Source organism: Pantherophis guttatus, chromosome 4, assembly GCF_059756535.1.
Source record: "Pantherophis guttatus breed Tessera chromosome 4, ASM5975653v1, whole genome shotgun sequence".
In the NCBI taxonomy this organism is placed as follows: domain Eukaryota; kingdom Metazoa; phylum Chordata; class Lepidosauria; order Squamata; family Colubridae; genus Pantherophis; species Pantherophis guttatus.
Genome location: NC_142066.1, coordinates 144,672,055 through 144,690,417, shown reverse-complemented (window position 1 = coordinate 144,690,417; position 18,363 = coordinate 144,672,055).

Genomic DNA, 18,363 nt, shown 5'->3' with positions numbered 1-18,363 from the left:
CTGTCAAATCCTTATTGCAATGTATTCTATAGCCTTTCGAAGAGACATTGGGACCAGGGGTGATATTCACTTACCTTCACTACCGGTTCGCAAATATGAGCGTGGGCACACAGGACCTTCTGCACATGTGCAGAGCATCTAAAACGGGATGTGATTACATCCAGGTGAGTGGGCGGAGCCTCCCGCCACCGCTACTACCAGTTCGCCTGAATAGAACTGGCTGAATACCACCACTGATTGGGACTCATAAAGAGGATCACTAATTTAAAATAATTAAATGCCTAAAAATCACAATGACATTATTATTCAACTCACTCCAAAATAACCCACAATGATTTGCTACAGTTATTGAGTCACTACTGCGTGAGCAGGGGATTGGACTAAATGACCTCCAAGGTACCTTCCAACTCTTGTTACTGTTAGACTACAAGCAGAAGGGCAAAGTGAAATATAATGGAAGGGAGGAGGAAGGCAGACAGGCGTATCTTTTTTGATTTTATCACATCCCATGCTGAATTTTTTACTTGTTCATACCCCAATGATTAAAATGGCGCAACAGATTCAGGAAGAAGGCTCAAAATACAAAATGGGATGTGATGCAAGATTTTAAAATCTTTCCAGTTTAGAAATACTGAGGCAGAAATTCATTCCAATGTGGTAATCTATCCCAATGAACAACTATTGCAAACTTTAATGATAAATCCTTTGTATTTTCAGGATAACAACTTAGTGCTGATAATTTTAATTCTTCTTGCTTCTGTAGCTAATAATCCTTTTGTTGTTGTTTTAACACCTACACACACACACACACACACACACACACACACACAATTCCATTTTATATCCAAGCTGAAATTACACCATGCTGCTCACCCCCATCTAGCCCAGACAGTAGTAATAAAAGCTGTCTTAGAAAGAATGATGTCAACCAATTTTGGAGACACTGCACCAAGAGGAGGCCAGCCAGAGTCAAGATGACATGAAGTCAATGGCAAATGGCCATGGAAAAGAAAAAGAAAAAGAAAGCTGTATATTTATGTACATTTGTCTACCCTGAAACTACATTCGGCCTTAGCACCAGTTCCCAAGTTACTGCTTTGAGTGCCAATGTAATAAAATAGGTTTAATGTAGCTTCCTTTTGACATGTTTATGCATTGGCTGTGGACTTTTACCTCTGAATCTCAAGGACATCCTATAGCTGCTTCAATAGAAACAACCAGTTCAAGGTCTGAGATACAAATGAAGATTCAGAACTTTAATAGCTGTCACCCTGCCTTGATCAAATTCAGAGTATTCTGAGGAGTGAATGCCATTCAAAGCCTATTTATTCCACCTTTGCCCTTTGGACAAGCTCAGAGCATTCTTTAAGACCTTCTACAATTTACAGATGACCTGAACACTGTCTTGAGATCAGCAACAGTTAGGTAATCAGCAATATACTATGCCCTGGTCCATGTGGCGAAAGACAGAGCCGAAAACTTAGATAGTTCTCAACTTACAAACTATCTGGAGAACCAGGGAGTTTATGACTTGGTTGACATCTTCTAAAAGTCACATGACTGAATTTTGGGGGCTTGGCAACTCAGCTGCATTTATGTCACATGACCATGTTTTACGATTTTTATGGCAGCTTTTCCAAAATCCTGATGTGACTTCCATGTTTTGGCAAAACCACACCATCACAAAAAAAAAAAAAAAAAAAGGGGGGGGGGAGAAAAAAATGGGTTCACTTAACGATTGCAGCATTTTTTTTAACATGGCCAACCTGATTTATCACCATAATAACCTACAACCCACCATAATAACCTACAACCCTCATGGGCAAGGTTCACTATGATCATATGTCAAAGACTATCTGTAGTCTGAGAGAAAGAGATGTCACCTCAGATGTCAAATTAGCTCAAATCCTAATTGAGGCTCTATCAGATGATAGCAAGGGAACAACAAATAGAGCCTTAACAGCAAAGAGTCAATATGCTAAGGAGGTGTGCCTTAAAGTCAAGGTTCAAGGGTGTCAAATTGCATAAGTATGACCAATAGGTGTTGTCGTATCCAACAATGAACTGATCTTCAACAGAAAACTTTAGATTACAGGCCTAGCAACTTGCCCTTAGTCAGCTGGTATTCATCAAGCCCAACCTGTTTACAAGGTCATCCAGATATAATGAATTACTCTTGAATATGTTTCTATTTCTGAGGCATTCACCCTTATAATCAAGCATTTTACTGCCTCTCTGCTTTTGACTCACCAGTAGTGTTGTTGTCATGGGCTACTGTATTATTGAGTCTAGACTGATTACTGATTCTGGCTCAAATCCTCTGCTAAGGTTTTGTTCTTCTATTTAGAAAGCTTGAAAAAAAATCACCTCATCTGTCTTTTTCAGATAAGCCCTACAAAATGTTTAACTGGCTGATAGTTGAGCAAACCCATCGAGTATTATATGTACAACTTCTCCTAATGTTTTTTAATTTTTTTTGATACTCAGCCTTTATTATTTTATAAGTAACTCAAGATAGTGAGCATGCATAATTCTTTCTCCTCCTATTTACCCCACAACAATGACTTTTTGAGGTGAGTTGGTCTAACTACAGTTTCCTGGTTTTTACTCTGGTGCCTTAACCACTCCACCAAACATACATACAATAACTATGCAGCCATTTGAGTATTTCCTGCAACAGAGTGGAACTTTGCCTCGGTGTTTTAAAAAGAGACATCAGAGGAACTGTGAGGTTATATACATTTGCTGTACAAATCCAGACAAAATGGATGTTTGGAGCCAGTTGGGCCAAAGTAACTCACTTCTTATATTTCTATTGGTTTCTACTTATGTAAGAAACAGAAGGAAGAAATTTTAATTATCAAGAATAGGCTAAAATATTTCCAATAGGGTGTGAGTGTACACATTTGTGCAAATTCACAGATCACATTTAGGCTAACTTTCACAGATTTTTTTAAATAGTTATTTACTCAGGTATAGCCCATAGTTTTCCTGTGTAAAATTGCAAAAATAGTCTTTGGAAGCAGAAACAATTGAAGCATGTTTTGTTTAAAGGATCAGTTTGGAGACTATAAGAAACCTTCTGGATTACTGCAATGTGCTGTATATGAGATTGTTCTTGAAGAGCTTTCAAAGCTTCAGCTTGTGCAGCTGCACGGGTAGTAAATGGTGTCAGTTGTTTGGCACATGTTACACAACTTCTATGTGATCCGCAGTGGTTGCCAGCGTGCTTTTAGGTGTAATTCAAGGAGCTGATTGTTACCGTTAAAGCAGGGGTGAAATCTAATTTTTTTCCCTACCGGTTCTGTGGGCGTGGCTTGGTGGGCATGGCAGGGGAAGGATATTGCAAAATCTCCATTCCCACCCCACTCTGGGGCCAGCCAGAGGTGGTATTTGCCGGTTCTCCAAACTACTCAAAATTTCCGCTACTGGTTCTCCAGAACCTGTTAGAAGAACCTGCTGGATTTCACCCCTGCTTTAAAGCCTTTAGGACTTGGGCCACGTACTGTATACTTTCAGGGATCATTTTTCCCAGTTGTTTCTACCAATCTCATCTGGTCTGAAAGGATGGGTAATACTCCAAGTCCCATCAGCCAGGGAATTTCAGCTTGCAGAGTCCAGCTTCTCAGTTATCCTCTGGAGAGTAAGATGGCCCCAAATCTGCTGGCCCTTTGTAAGATCCTAAAGATCTGGTTATGGGATATAAAGAATGTATAGAGCACCTCTGAAGGAAAACAAAGAATGAGGCTGATTGAGCATAGGTAAAAGCCTATATTAAGACTTATCTTGTGGTGTAAGTACTTCTCTGCCCTTATTGTACCTGCAGGTAGACAACTAACAGCTCTGTTTTGGACATCTTTGGAAACAGAAACAACTGAAACGTGTTTTGTTTAAAGCACCAAGGATCCCTCCTGGGTGGCTATATAAATGTTTTAAATAAATATATATTTTCCTAACCTTGGAGCCCTGAGTGTCTAACACATTCCTTCTTCTGGTTTTACTAACATCCATGGATTATTATACTATATATTCTTGAGCTTCTCTGGGTGTTTACATTTTTGTATTATGCTGGAAATGTTGCTTTTAACTGATTTTATGAATGTTCACCACCCAGAATGACTTGATAGGATGGGCAGCTATACAAACTGCATAAATAAATAAATACCTAGGATGTTGCCCCATCACTAGTCAAGGACACAGTTCATTACATTTCATTAGAGTGAAGTACGACACAAGTCTGACATCTTTCTTAAAAGCTAGGCTGTGTAAGTAAGTATGTTACTCCAGGAAACAAGAGTCTTGAGAGGTTTAGTAAATTTCTCTGACACTTGGCATATTGCAAGATTGTAATTGATGCCAAGATTAGCGTTTATAGGAGTATCATCACCCCTCTCGGCATTGCTTCCATCTGTTCTGGAGGGGTGGGGGAGGAATGGCCAAAAACACATTATTAAAATAGGCAGCTCTGATAACCTGCCTGAAGTTTGCTGTTTACACAGCACATACAGAGAGACAGACTCACTTGTGATTAGACGGAAGGAAGGTCCTATCATTAGTAAGCATCTCAGACTCACTCTGTGCTTTGCCTTGCAACCAAAATCCAGAATCACATTGTAGCATTTTCCAAGTCAGGTTTGTTGCCTTGTTATTTGTAATGTAGTATGACCAGTGGCAGGAGAAAAACAAAGATCTATTTGTGTTTTCTAAAAGAAAAAGATGGTTAGTTGATGAATCACAATTATTTCTACTTATACTGCATTGTACTAGAGCTGTGGGTTCTGCAGTGTCTTTCTAATCAATATGCTATTTTTTCGCTTTTGCAGCTACCGGTACTTTAATTGCTGTCTGTTCCCTTCCCAATTGTCTTTCCCGTCTCAGACACTTGTCACCTTCTTCTCATTTCTCTGGAATATTAAGCACTCAATTTCTCAATGTCTGAGAAAGTCCTCCAGAGAGTGACTGAAACTACCAGGAAGAATGACTGGGCACTTCTGTTAGGGTGGCAATGCCCAATTTTATAGCCCCTTTCAATGGTTGACAAGTGGTTGACAAATGAAAGAACAGTGACTTCACTAGAGGAGTAGATGGTAAGAAAATCAGGTGACAAAGTTCTTTGAACCATGGATGGTTCCACCATAATTGTTGTGTTGCTTCTAAACAGAAATAGGCAACTTAATGTCTGAAAAGATAAATGTCCTTTCTGTCATTTTCCTTGAGGCCCACCTCACTATTTACTTAAATTCATTTAAAAAAATAACATAATAGTAAATGGCTAGTTGTAAAGCAAAGTACTAAATTATGAGTTCTACCAATTCCATCTCCTGCAAAATTCAGGAATCCAAATGAAAATGTTGACATTCAATGTTTGTTCAACCTCTCCTTGAATACAATCAGTGATTGAGAGTTTATTACTGGTTTCCCTGCTGAATTTTACACACTAATAGGAATTTTCCCTAATATTTTATAGGAATTCAGCTTCCTGCATCTTTGATTTTGGTTTTGATTTTCTTTCTTTGTGATACCTGTTCAGATACATGAAGTATCTGCATCTACCATAGTTGAATTAAATCATTTCCCCCTCCATGCAAAACATATCCAGCTGGCGCGATCTATTCTGATTCATGTTGGAAACTTCGTGTGTTTCTTATTCTTATAGTTTGAAACTCTCTTTCCCTCTTTTTGATTGGTCAGTAAAAAGGAAATGTTTCCTCTGGATAAGCTTCTGCCAGAATGGATGAACCTTGACATCATCTGTGAGTTCACCTCAGGACTCCCAAAGTGTCTCCAGAGTTGTCATAATTCTTTGGATGCTATGAATATCCTGTTTCCCAGCACATTTCTTGGACAGAAATCCAGTCCCAGAAAAAAATATAATTCAAAAAGAAACCTTAATTACAAGGAAGACATCTAATCAAAGTTCATAAACAGTCCAATGTAACCCGCTGATTAAAGCAAGTTATAAAAGCATTGCCGCTCCTGGCAAAGAATGATTCTGAAGCTTTATTTAATCATCAGTTCTTCTTTTTTAGATGCAATATCCTTATTCAACTGTTTTGAAAACTAGGAAGTAGTTAGTAATGTTGTGCACATTACTCCTCACCAGCGAAGAATCAAAGGCAATCTACAGATAGTTCTCGACTTATGATCGATTGTTTAACTACTGTTCAAAGTTACAACTGACCCCAAAAAGGGGACTTATGACCTGGATCTGAAGTTTTGACTGTTTTCCTTCCTTGTGGTCACATGACTTAGGTGTTTAGCATCATAGCCACATGTACGTCAGTTTGTAGATTTCCCACCATATGACTACATTTTATGACTGTTTTTACCAAAGATCAGCAGTTGTTCCCAGTTTTCAGCAAAACCATACCATAGCAAACAATGGGTTCACTTAAGAATTATAGTGTTGACTTTACAACTATCATGTTCACTTAATTACATAATAGTATGATTACGACATACTCTTATAATGGGCAGGCCCTGTTGAAGGCCTGGGGCTTACCTGTACCTCAATCATCGTATATGTTTTAATAGACTACTAGTGAAGAAGTCTTGTAGTCAAGTGAATATTAAAATCTGGTGGGGTCTTGTAGGACAATACACATCAATATCATAAGGTCCATATATTCTGTAAGATCTCATGTAATCAAAAGATGTCATGAGATCTTCTGAACCCTAACATCCTTGTGAAATATCAGCAGTTTTGAAGACCTCGTTAGCTGATTTTTTGTTAACCATGGACAGAGTTTAGTAACAGCTACATAAAAATACAAATAATATGTATAAACAATTGTCTATAGACATGTATCTAGAGCCAGATGTCAGGAGTGACAAAGAATTGATCCTTTGTTGTTTGTTCATTCTTAATGGTATAGCATCTTCTGTCACACCTGAGTATATTTAGCCAGTTGAGGAGATCAAAGTAGGCTTTGTGAGATTTGCTGTTGTTGTTAGTTGCGAAGTCGTGTCCGACCCATCGTGACCCCATGGACAACGTTCCTCCTGGCCTTCCTGTCCTCTACCATCCTCTGGAGTCCATTTAAGCTCACGTCTACTGCTTCAGTGATACCATCCAGCCACCTCATTCTCTGTTGTCGCTCAATCTTTCCCAGCATTAGGCTCTTCTCCAGTGAGTCTTTCCTTCTCATTAGGTGGCCAAAGTATTTGAGTTTCATCTTCAGGATCTGGCCTTCTAAAGAACAGTCAGGGTTGATCGCCTCTAAGACTGACTTGTTTGTTCGCCTTGCAGTCCAAGGGACTGGAAGGAGTCTTCTCCAGCACCATAGTTCAAAGGCCTCAATTCTTTGCCACTCAGCCTTCCTTATGGTCGAACTTTCACAGCCATACATTGCAATTGGGAAAACCGTATCCTTGACTATACGCTCTTTTGTTGGCAGGGTGATGTCTCTGCTTTTTAGTATGCTGTCCAGATTTGCCATAGATTTCCTCCCCAGGAGCAAACGTCTTTTAATTTCTTGGCTGCAGTCCCCATCTATGGTGAAATACACAATGCCAAAAGAAGGTTGTAAGAATATTCTAACAGTTAGCATTTTTTCCCTAAATTCATTTGGGTGACATGATGATTTCTATCTGTCGCTTTTTCTGGTATTGAACTGATTGCTGACTGCTTGCCACCTTCTAAGTATGCATGTATTTTTATACCATTTATTTGTCTTCCCAATTCATTGCAATGACTCTGGGTAGTTACCAGTTATTCAGCAAAAATAGCAGCAATCACAACAATTAAAACAACTACAATAACAATTAAATTACAGCATAGCAGAAGGCTAAATCAGTCCCTGGCATCTTACAAATACTGTAGGCAACAAATTATGTTAGAACATAACGCCAGCCAATTGTGAGAGCTGATTCTAGATAGGAGAGCTGAAATAAGATCTTCTAAATAGAATTCAAAGTGCAGATTGTCACCTGTAAAGATCTATGATTTGCAGGATTCAAATCAGATGATTTGCAGGATTGCCATAAACCACTGCCATAAACCAGCTGGGGTGACTTTGACCAGTGACTTTCGTTCAGCCTAACCCACCTCATAGAGTTGTGGTGGTAGTGGAAATAGGAGGAAAGAGTATTAGATTTGTTCAGCAATAACTCAATAACTTGAGTTATTTTTAAAAATGATAAAGGTTGGGAATGAATGAATGAAAGAAAGAAAGAATGAATGAATGAATGAACGAACAAACAAGACCAACAGACATACTCTGGTTCCCTTCCATTAAGCAGAACCATCTCATGTTCTAACATCGTCTGCCTAAGCCAGCTGATTATTCCTGCTGAAGATCCTGAAGACAAATCATGTTGAGAGGCAAGCTACAGAAAAGGGTTGAAAAATAAGGCAGGGGAAAGGACAAAAGCACAAAACATTAGTCAACCAAAGCTTGGGTGATTCTAACTGTTTGCGCAAGGGAACTTCCACCCGCCCCCTCTTCTTCCTTGTTAAGAATCATCCAGTGAACAATCTGGCTAGAAGAATCAATCAAGATTCAGCAGTTTCTTTGCTGCTGGGTCAGCAGTTCCTTAAAACAAATAACTCTGGAAAGCACAATGTCTTGTGTATACAGATACTGCACCAGAAAGAATAGCTAACAGTGAAGTTGCATACTTCTGGAACGTCAGATGCATTCAATTGAGAAAAACTTTACACCTTGCACAGAAATCATATTTAAGTTGGAGTTTTCATTATTGTAAATGTGTCCAGTAGTTTTTATGAGACTGAGCTGACTGGAGACATTAGAATTGGATTCTGAATTCATTGTTGTGAAGGTGGGCTATATTAAAACATGTTTTTGTGGTTTTAATTTGGATTCAGTGATAGGTATTTATTTATTTAGAAAATTTATATGGCCGCCTATTCGCACAAGGCAACTCAAGGCAGTTTACAAGGATATAAAAACACCACATAAAAGAAATATATGGATATATAGGTTATTATAATTTGCTACATGGTTCTAGTTTGTTAAATAGTCAATTGGAGCTGAATTTGTTGATTTGCTTCCTGTAATATCTCCACCCCAGACCACCCCAACGATGCCCTTGATGTTTTGTCTCGCTGCCTGGAGGCCGTGCGGGTCTGGATGGGGAGGAACAGGCTCAGACTCAACCCTTCCAAGACTGAGTGGCTGTGGCTTTCGGCGTCCCAATATAGTCAGCAGGTGCCATCGCTGACTATTGGGGGTGAATCCTTGCCCCCCACAGAGAGGGCTCGCAATCTGGGTGTCCTCCTGGACGCACGGCTGTCTTTAGAAGAGCATATGACGGCCGTGGCCAGGGGGGCCTTTTATCAGGTTCGCCTGATCCGCCAGTTGCAGCCCTTTCTGGACCGGGACGCCTTGCGCACGGTCACTCATGCCCTTGTCACCTCCCGGCTGGACTATTGTAATGCTCTCTACATGGGGCTCCCCTTGAAGAGCACTTGGAGGCTCCAGCTGGTCCAGAATGCAGCCATGCGGGTGGTTATGGGCGCAACTCATTGTGCCCACGTAACACCCCTCCTGTGCGAGCTGCACTGGCTCCCAGTGGTCTTCCGGGTGCGATTCAAGGTGTTGGTTACCACCTTTAAAGCGCTCCATGGCACAGGACCCGGGTACCTTCGAGACCGTCTTCTGCCACCAATAGCCTCCCACCGACCAGTCCGTTCCCACAGAGAGGATCTCCTCAGGGTGCCATCAGCCAAGTTATGTCAGCTGGTGACACCCAGGGGGAGGGCCTTCTCTGTGGGAGCCCCAGCCCTGTGGAATGAACTGCCCCCGGAAATACGTAAGATCTCCAACCTCTGGGTGTTTCGTTGCGCATTGAAGACCCTGTTGTTCCGCCAGGCTGGGCTATCAACATAACAATTTTAAATTGGGTTTTAAATTCCTGGGGTTTTAAATTGAGCCGAATTCATTTAATAATTTTAAATTATTTTAACTGATGTTGTCGTGTTTTTAACAGGCTGTACACCGCCCTGAGTCCTACGGGAGAAGGGCGGTATAGAAATAAAATTATTCTTATTCTTATTCTAATAGCAAAAGGAAGTAGATTGATCTTTCTTTAAAAGAGCTTAATAGAATGTTATTTTGTGATGCTATTTGCTTTCTGAAGATCGGGTAGAAAGGTGGAGCACAACAGATCCTGCTGAATGATAGGTTCCATATAAAATATAGAGATCTCTGTAAGCAGAAAGCTACAAGCAGTTGTTGAAAATCTTTTGTACAATTGTACAATTGCTAATAAGCTCATGCTGAGCAAAAAAAGTCATCTATCTGTAAGTTTTAGATACATTTTCCCTCAACAATAATTGAATAAATTTATTTATTTTATTATTTATTATTTAAATTTTTATACCGCCCTTCTCCCGAGGGACTCAGGGTGGTGCACAGCCACAATAAAACAACATATCTCCATAAAATTTAAAAACAGTTTAAAACATATTAAACAATTTGGCCCTTATATTAAAAACTAAAATACTAAAAACTAAAACACCCATTAAAATTGGTTATTTTAAGCCAGCCCAGCCTGTTGAAGGGCACAGCAAAAGGTACGTGTATATTGATCTTTTAAAAAAATTTAAAATAATAGGTAATTTTGCCTAATAATTTAACTTGCTAAGCAAGAGCAAATGCTCTTTGATTTTTGGGTTTACTCAGCTCTGAGATGAAATGATGAAATTTCTGTCCGGCATATCACTGCTATCTTACACTGTTGTAAGATCCCACAGAGTTGGTCTCCTCCGGGTCCCGTCAGCTAAACAATGCCGGCTGGCGGACCCGCGGGTGAGGGCCTTCTCTGTGGCAGCCCCAGGTCTCTGGAACCAGTTACCTCCTGTAGTCCAGACCATCCCCACCCTATTGGCCTTCTGAAAAGCGGTGAAGACCTGGCTTTTCCGGCAGGCCTGGGGCCGTTGATCTCGCTCTTGTGATCTGGCGAGATCTGGCCATGAATGGCGTGAATGAGTTTTTAATGTTTTTAATTTTTAAATGTTTTTATAATGATTTTTTTAAATGTATTGTGAGCCACCCTGAGTCTTCGGAGAGGGGCGGCATATAGATTGAATTAATTAAATTAAATTAAATTAACTATTGCATAGTAATAGATGTAGTCCAACCTTTCTCCAGTGGTTTCAATACATTGGTGATTGTTGACTGCAGAAGATCCAATCTGGAATATGGCATATGCCTGTTGGTTGGTAAGGATTTATTAAAGCCGAGTTAATCAAGTCAAATCCACCGAGCTATCTTAGATCTGACACAGTGCTGTAACATCTGTAAGAAGATAAACACCAGTAGCAGTAAGTGCTACTTAAAATTGCAAGGAGCTGGGACTTGCATCTCAATGGATCGTGATAAATCAGGTATTGCTAAATGTAATTTAGTAAAAGCCAGTGTAATCAAACATGAAATGAAATTAAGCAGGGCATGATGTGATGATTTGCCACAGGCTGCTTCTGTCGTATGAAAAGCAGTGGCACTCATGCAGAGTCAGCGTACAGAACAATGCACTGCATTTTTGAAACCTCTGAGACACAATGTGGAGATGCCACACTAGCAATTGCTCTTGGACTGGTGCCCAAAGTGCTTTGGAAAAGACAAGGTGTCAATGGCATGTTAAGAAAAGAAGAAGAAGAAGAAGAAGAAGAAGAAGAAGAAGAAGAAGAAGAAGAAGAAGAAGAAGAAGAAGAAGAAGAAGAAGAAGAAGAAGAAGAAGAAGAAGAAGAAGCCCATGGCTAATCCACAACAAGTAAGCAGTGCCAGACATAGTTAATACTTGAATGGGAGATGAACAGGAAATCTTAGGTCTCTGGACTAAAGTAGAAAGTCATTATACATCCATGTAGAACAGGGGTGTCAAACTCGTGGCCCGCAGAGTGGATGCATCACATGCTGGCCCCGAACCCACCCAGTTTAGCGAAGGGGAAAAAAAGTCCCGATATGTCACGTGACACCACCATGATGATGCGAGTTTGACACCCCTACTGTAGACAGTAGAAAAAATGCTTGAGATATGCACTACTATCTACATAGTTATCTAGGGAAAAAAAGGGGTGAACCATTTTTTAAAGGTCCAGATACTAGAAGTCTGTAGAGATTCTCAGTCATCTAGAACTATCCCAAATGTGCTTTTTCAGGAGACAATTTTTGTTTTTCTTTGAAGACATTTTTGTTTTTCTTTGAAGACATTTCGCTTCTCATCCAAACCCTCTAAAAGGATGCAAATGACCAACTGTCTGCAAGGAATATAAATCCTTCCATTTCCCATCATCCAGTCAGAACTGAAGAAGCTTCTTGGATGAGAAGCGAAACGTCTTCAAAGAAAAACAAGAAAGTCCAGTTGCCTCCTGAAAAAAGCACCTTTGGGACATCCAGATACTGGAGACCAGAACAACTCAAAGAAATAGTGCAAGATTGGAAAATTTGGAGAGACCATAGAAGAGTTGGACATGACTGAATGGATAACACCATGAATGTCAATGTCCAGAGGAACAAGATAGCATTTGGAAAAGTCTCAGTTAGATCCCACCCCCACCCCATTATTTACTGGACTTTAAGAGGAGGTATATTACAAATCAGATTTGCAAGTATCGTTATAGCCAATAGAGATTTAGCTTTTAGGGATTTTAGATTTTAGCTTTTCAATTGAACTTGATTTTCTGGTTTGGCCTACCCTAGTGGAATAAACAGTTCCAGAAGAAGTTATAGCAAACTATTTATGTTGTATTCCTAAGAAGGGAACATAGAGATGTTAAGCTTGATTGAAGAGAGATTTTATTTTAGGTAAAGTGATAGCTCTCATAAATGAGCTCAAAATGGTGAAAATCCAGTTTTCTTCAACCTAGTGCATTTTAATATATGCACACAAATCAGTTGGCCTTTAACTTAGCATTTATGAATATTTACCATAACAGGATATGCCTTTTACATAGAGAATCTTCAGATAATTGGTTTCTAGCTTTAAGACTGCCATAGCAGGATAAGCTATAGGAAGTCTTTGACTTACAACGGTTCATTTTTATTTATTTGTTTGTTTGTTTGTTTGTTTGTTTGTTTGTTTGTTTGTTGGAATTTGTCAAACAAAAATGAGAACAAGAATAAAAGAAAAAAATACAATGACAGGGACAATAAGGCACATTAGTGCACTTATGCATGCCCTCTCTACTGACCACTTAAGTAAGAAGTAAGGTCCACGGAAGTCAATTTGTGACTGAAACTGTGAAAATTTGCAATGAATCAGGTAGGGCATTCCAGACTTTGGCAACTCTATTACAGAAATCATATTTTTTACAGTCAAGTTTAGAACGATTTACATTGAGTTTAAAGAGTGAATGTATTATTGCAATTAAAACAGGAAAAAGTCATTTACACATAAAACATTACTACGTATAATTTTGTATGCAATACCTAGGTCTGACCGCAAGCAACACAGTCCAAAGTTATCCAAACTGAAAATTTCGAGCCTAGTAGGATAGGGAATTCTATCGTGTACAGAAGAGTGCAAGACTTTTCTTATGAAGTACTTCTGAACCCGCTCAATTGCACTGATATCAGATATATGGTGGGGACTGCAAACAGTTGAACAATACTCTAAGATTGGTCTAGCATAAGTTTTATAAGCTCTAATTAGCAATACAATGTTTCCAGCAAAAAAAAAAATGCTCAAAATTAAATTTACAGCTCTTAATGCTTCTTTAGCAATGCTGTTACAGTTAGCTTTGGAGTGTAAATCGCCAGAGATAAGTACACCTAGGTCCTTAACAAAGTGAGATCAATGCCTCCTAGCTTATACTTGACATTCTGATTACGTTTACCAATATGCAAGACAGAGCATTTCTTAATCAAAATTTGAAGTTGCCAAATAGATGACCCTTCAGACACATAGTCGAGATCACTTTGCAAAACAACAGAATTATCTGTAGAACTGAATAATTTGACGCCATCGGCAAAAAGAACGCAATTGCTTTTAAGTTGATCACATAAACCATTGATATAGAACAGTGATGGCTAACCTTTTTGCTGTCGCGTGCCAAAAGCGGGGGGAGCGGGGGGGTTGCATATGTGCATGCCAACACCCACAATTCAATGCACCCCACCTCCCCGCGCATGTGTGCACGACCCTCCGTGCTTTCCCTGCTTTTGGCATGCGATGGCACGGTGGGCCAGGTAGGTCCGTTTTTCGCCCTCCTCAGGGTCTGGAGACTTTCTTGGAGCCTGGGGAGGGTGAAAACAGCCTTCCCCACCCCTCGAGGCCCTCTGGAAGCTGGAAACGGCCCATTTCCTCAAGAAGCCATCCCCGGATCTGGCAATATTGGCCAACTATCGTCCTGTCTCCAACCTTCGCTTTATGGTGAAGGTTGTTGAGAGTGTGGTCGCGCGACAGTTCCCACAATTCCTGGAGGAAACATCTTATTTAGATCCATTCCAGTCAGGTTTCAGGTCTGGGCACAGCACGGAAATGGCATTGGTCGCATTGGTTGATGATCTCTGGAGGGCTCGGGACAGGGGTTGCTCCTCTGTTCTGGTCCTGTTAGACCTCTCAGCAGCTTTTGATACCATCGACCATGGTATCATGCTGCACCGGCTGGAAGAGTTGGGGGTGGGAGGCACCGTGTTCTGGTGGTTCTCCTCCTTTCTCTCCGACCGGTCGCAGTTTATGTTGGCAGGGGGGCAGAGGTCAACCTCGAGGCCTCTTATCTGTGGAGTGCCGCAGGGATCGGTCCTCTCGCCCCTTCTGTTCAACATTTATGTGAAGCCGCTGGGCGAGATCATCCGTGGCTTTGGGGTGAGATACCACCAGTACGCTGATGACACCCAGCTGTACATCTCCACCCCAGGCCACCCCAATGATGCCCTTGAAGTGATGTCCCAGTGCCTGGAGGCTGTGCGGATCTGGATGGGGAGGAACAGGCTCAAGCTCAACCCTTCCAAGACTGAGTGGCTGTGGCTCCCGGCATCCCGATATAGTCAGTTGACTCCATCACTGACTATTGGGGGAGAGTCTTTGGCCCCCACAGAAGGGGCTCGCAATCTGGGAGTCCTCCTGGATAGGCAGCTGTCCTTGGAGGAACATCTGACAGCTGTAACCAGGGGGACCTTTTGTCAGGTTCGCCTGATTCGCCAGTTGCGGTCCTTTCTTGATCGGGATTCCCTGTGCACAGTCACTCATGCCCTCGTCACCTCTCGCCTTGACTACTGCAACGCTCTCTACATGGGGCTCCCCTTGAAGAGCACCCGGAGGCTCCAACTGGTCCAGAATGCAGCAGCGTGGGTAGTGATGGGAGCAGCATGGCGCTCCCATGTAACACTGCTCCTGCGCAAGCTGCACTGGCTCCCAGTGGTCTTCCGGGTGCGCTTCAAGGTGCTGGTTATAACCTTTAAAGCGCTCCATGGCATCGGGCCTAGCTATCTTCGAGACCGCCTGCTGCTACCAACGACCTCCCATCGTCCCGTGCGCTCCCACAGAGAGGGCCTCCTCAGGGTGCCATCAGCCAATCAATGCAGGCTGGTGACCCCCAGGGGAAGGGCCTTCTCTGTGGGGGAACCTACCCTCTGGAATCAGTTGCCCCCTGAGATAAGGAGAATCCAAGACCTTAGCGCCTTCCGCCGTGCCCTTAAAACCCACTTTTTCCAGCAAGCCGGGCTGGCTTAAGAAGAAATTTTAAATGTTTTAATTGGTTTGTATTTTTAATTTTGGGCCAAATTTATATATATTTTAATTGTTTTTAATATTTGTATTTCATGTTTTTTAATTCTGGGTGTACACCGCCCTGAGTCCTCAGGGAGAAGGGCGGTATATAAATTTAAAATAAAATAAATAAATAAAATTTCCTGACTTCTGGTGGGACCAGAAGGCCTGAAAATCAGCTGGCCGGCGCATGCGTGTGCACTGGAGCTGAGCTAGGGCAACATTCACGTGCCCACAGATATGGCTCCATGTGCCACCTGTGGCATACGTGCGGTAGGTGTGCCATAGAACAAAAAAAGCATTGGACCTAAAACACTGCCTTGCGGAACACTACTGTTAACTGATGCAGGATTAGACAGCGAGTTCCCTATTTTGACTTTCTGCAGTCTATTAGACAGGAAAGCAGGAATCAATTCAGTGACTGTTCAAAGATACAAAGTACCGGGAAAAGTGACTTATGGCTGTTTTTCATGCTTGCGGCATCCCCAGACCCTTATCAACTGATTCATATCGATGATGGTTGCAATGTGCCTTGGAGGTCCTGTGATCCCCTTTTGCAACCTTCTCACAGGCAAAGACAACGAGGAAAGCAGATTCATTAACAACCTTGTGACTAATTTAACGACTGCAGTGATTCACCTAACATTTTTGCTTTATCAAAAAAAGTTCAATAACTTGCTGAAGATCCCCCCCACCCCGTACAGATATGTACAAGGGATACATAAGATATGTATAAGGGTGCAGATAATGAGATACGTTTAGTCGCATTGGTCTGTGACAGGGGAGATGTACAAAATATTTGCAGCAGTCGGTTTTAATGGTAGCTTTCACTGGTCTCGGCCATTGGCAGAGATTGTACACAAGAGTGGGCATCCAGAAGGAAATTCCTTCTGGTGAAGAAATCCAGGTGAGTCTATTCAATGTCTTGCTCCAAAGACTACTTTTGGTGATTGAAATGGGCTTACTGGGATCTTCTACGTGTTCAATAATGGCTTTATCACTGAGCTATAGACCTCCTCCAGTTGTGTTTAGTTAAATTAGGAAACTTCCCTTTTGTGAGATATTTCCTATATCTGTTTACAAAAGCTAGGGGTTGTTTGAATTTTATTCAAGCAACAACATCTTCCAAATTGGCTGTAATGTCATGATATATATAATTCTTGTGCCTCTTAATTAAAAGATCACAGGAAGATATATTACATCCTTCATACTCACCACAGCCAGTAGATGTCAGCATATTCCTCAGAATCTCTGTTGTGTGGTATAAGACAATAATAATGTTTTTTTGATCTTTTTTTTTTTTTAAAGGGGGTGCCATAACCCTTTGGAGAAAATAACATATTTTAAAATAAACCAATACTACATTTTAAAACACACATATAAATTACATTGCCTATCTGATAGGGGAAAACTGCATGGAAAATAGTCTATGATTTGAGAATTAGCATTACATGCCAAGATGTTTGTGTTGTTATTTATTCCACTACTATTTTGTGAATGGTTGCTCTTAGTAATCTAATTTACCTGCCTGTTCTTTCAATGCTTTGTTTCTTTCTGACCTTAGCGCTGACAATCTCTGTTCCAATTGTAATTGTAACTTAGTGTGAACACGTTGTGCATTTGAGGAAGTTTATTACAATTCAGCAAAGCTGAGGCTACAATAAATTTAATTTTATTTAAGGTGCTGCAATACTGTTACATTTTTCTGCTGCAGTGAATAGGCAGAATTACACCTCGCCAGATTTATTCAGTTTAAAGGGTGTACAAGACAAGGCTAAAATGGGGTTGGGGAATTTGTAATTCAGCATATTGGTGTGAACTAGATTGCTGTATTAAGCCATAATATACTTTATTTATCTACTTTGTAGGTTATGTGAACAAGGTAATTGTTGATCCAGCACAAGTGAAACAGGTTCAGATAAGGGGCACAAAGAGGGACCAGTTATAATAAAAAACAAGTCCTTTCAGGAAAGCCTTAAAGATTTAAAATAAGGCTTTATGTTTCGCCTGGAGAAGAAAAAGACTGCAACTATACAAAGAAGGCTAAGACTGTGCAATTAAAGATTCTTAAAGATCCAGAAGACAAAAAATGAATCCAATGGATTTATGTTACAAGAGAGGTACATTTGAGTTGAGCATCAGTAGGAACATCTTGACAATCAATAAGGTTTAAATAAACTGTAGTTCAGCAATAGAATGCATTTCCATTGGTGAGGATTTAGACCTCTTGGGTTGAGCAGGAAAAGACTAGATGACCTCATGAGACTCTTTGCAGTAATAAGAACCCAGCATATTGGAGAATGAGGGGCCAAATCCCAAAATACAATGCCCTGATATGGTAGAACAAGTTATATTGTTTGAGAATGCACATGGTGGAGCCACTTTTACTCATAAAAGGAAGGAGTGGTAAGGAAGGAGCGGTAAGTAGAAGACTTATCTAAGAAGAATGAGATTTGGTTATATGCTACCTTTGGTTATTAGCAGTGGTGGGTTGCCCCAGTTTGGACCAGTTCGCAAGAACCAGTAGTAAAACTGGTGAGAGGCCCTGCCCACCGCTCCGGATGTCGTCATCGGCAATTTGCGCATGCGATCCCGTTGCAAACCGGTAGTAAAGGTAAGTAGAACCACCCCTGGTTATTATCCTACCTTTTCACCAGGATTTCAGGCTCATGCAGAGAGAAAAAGTGG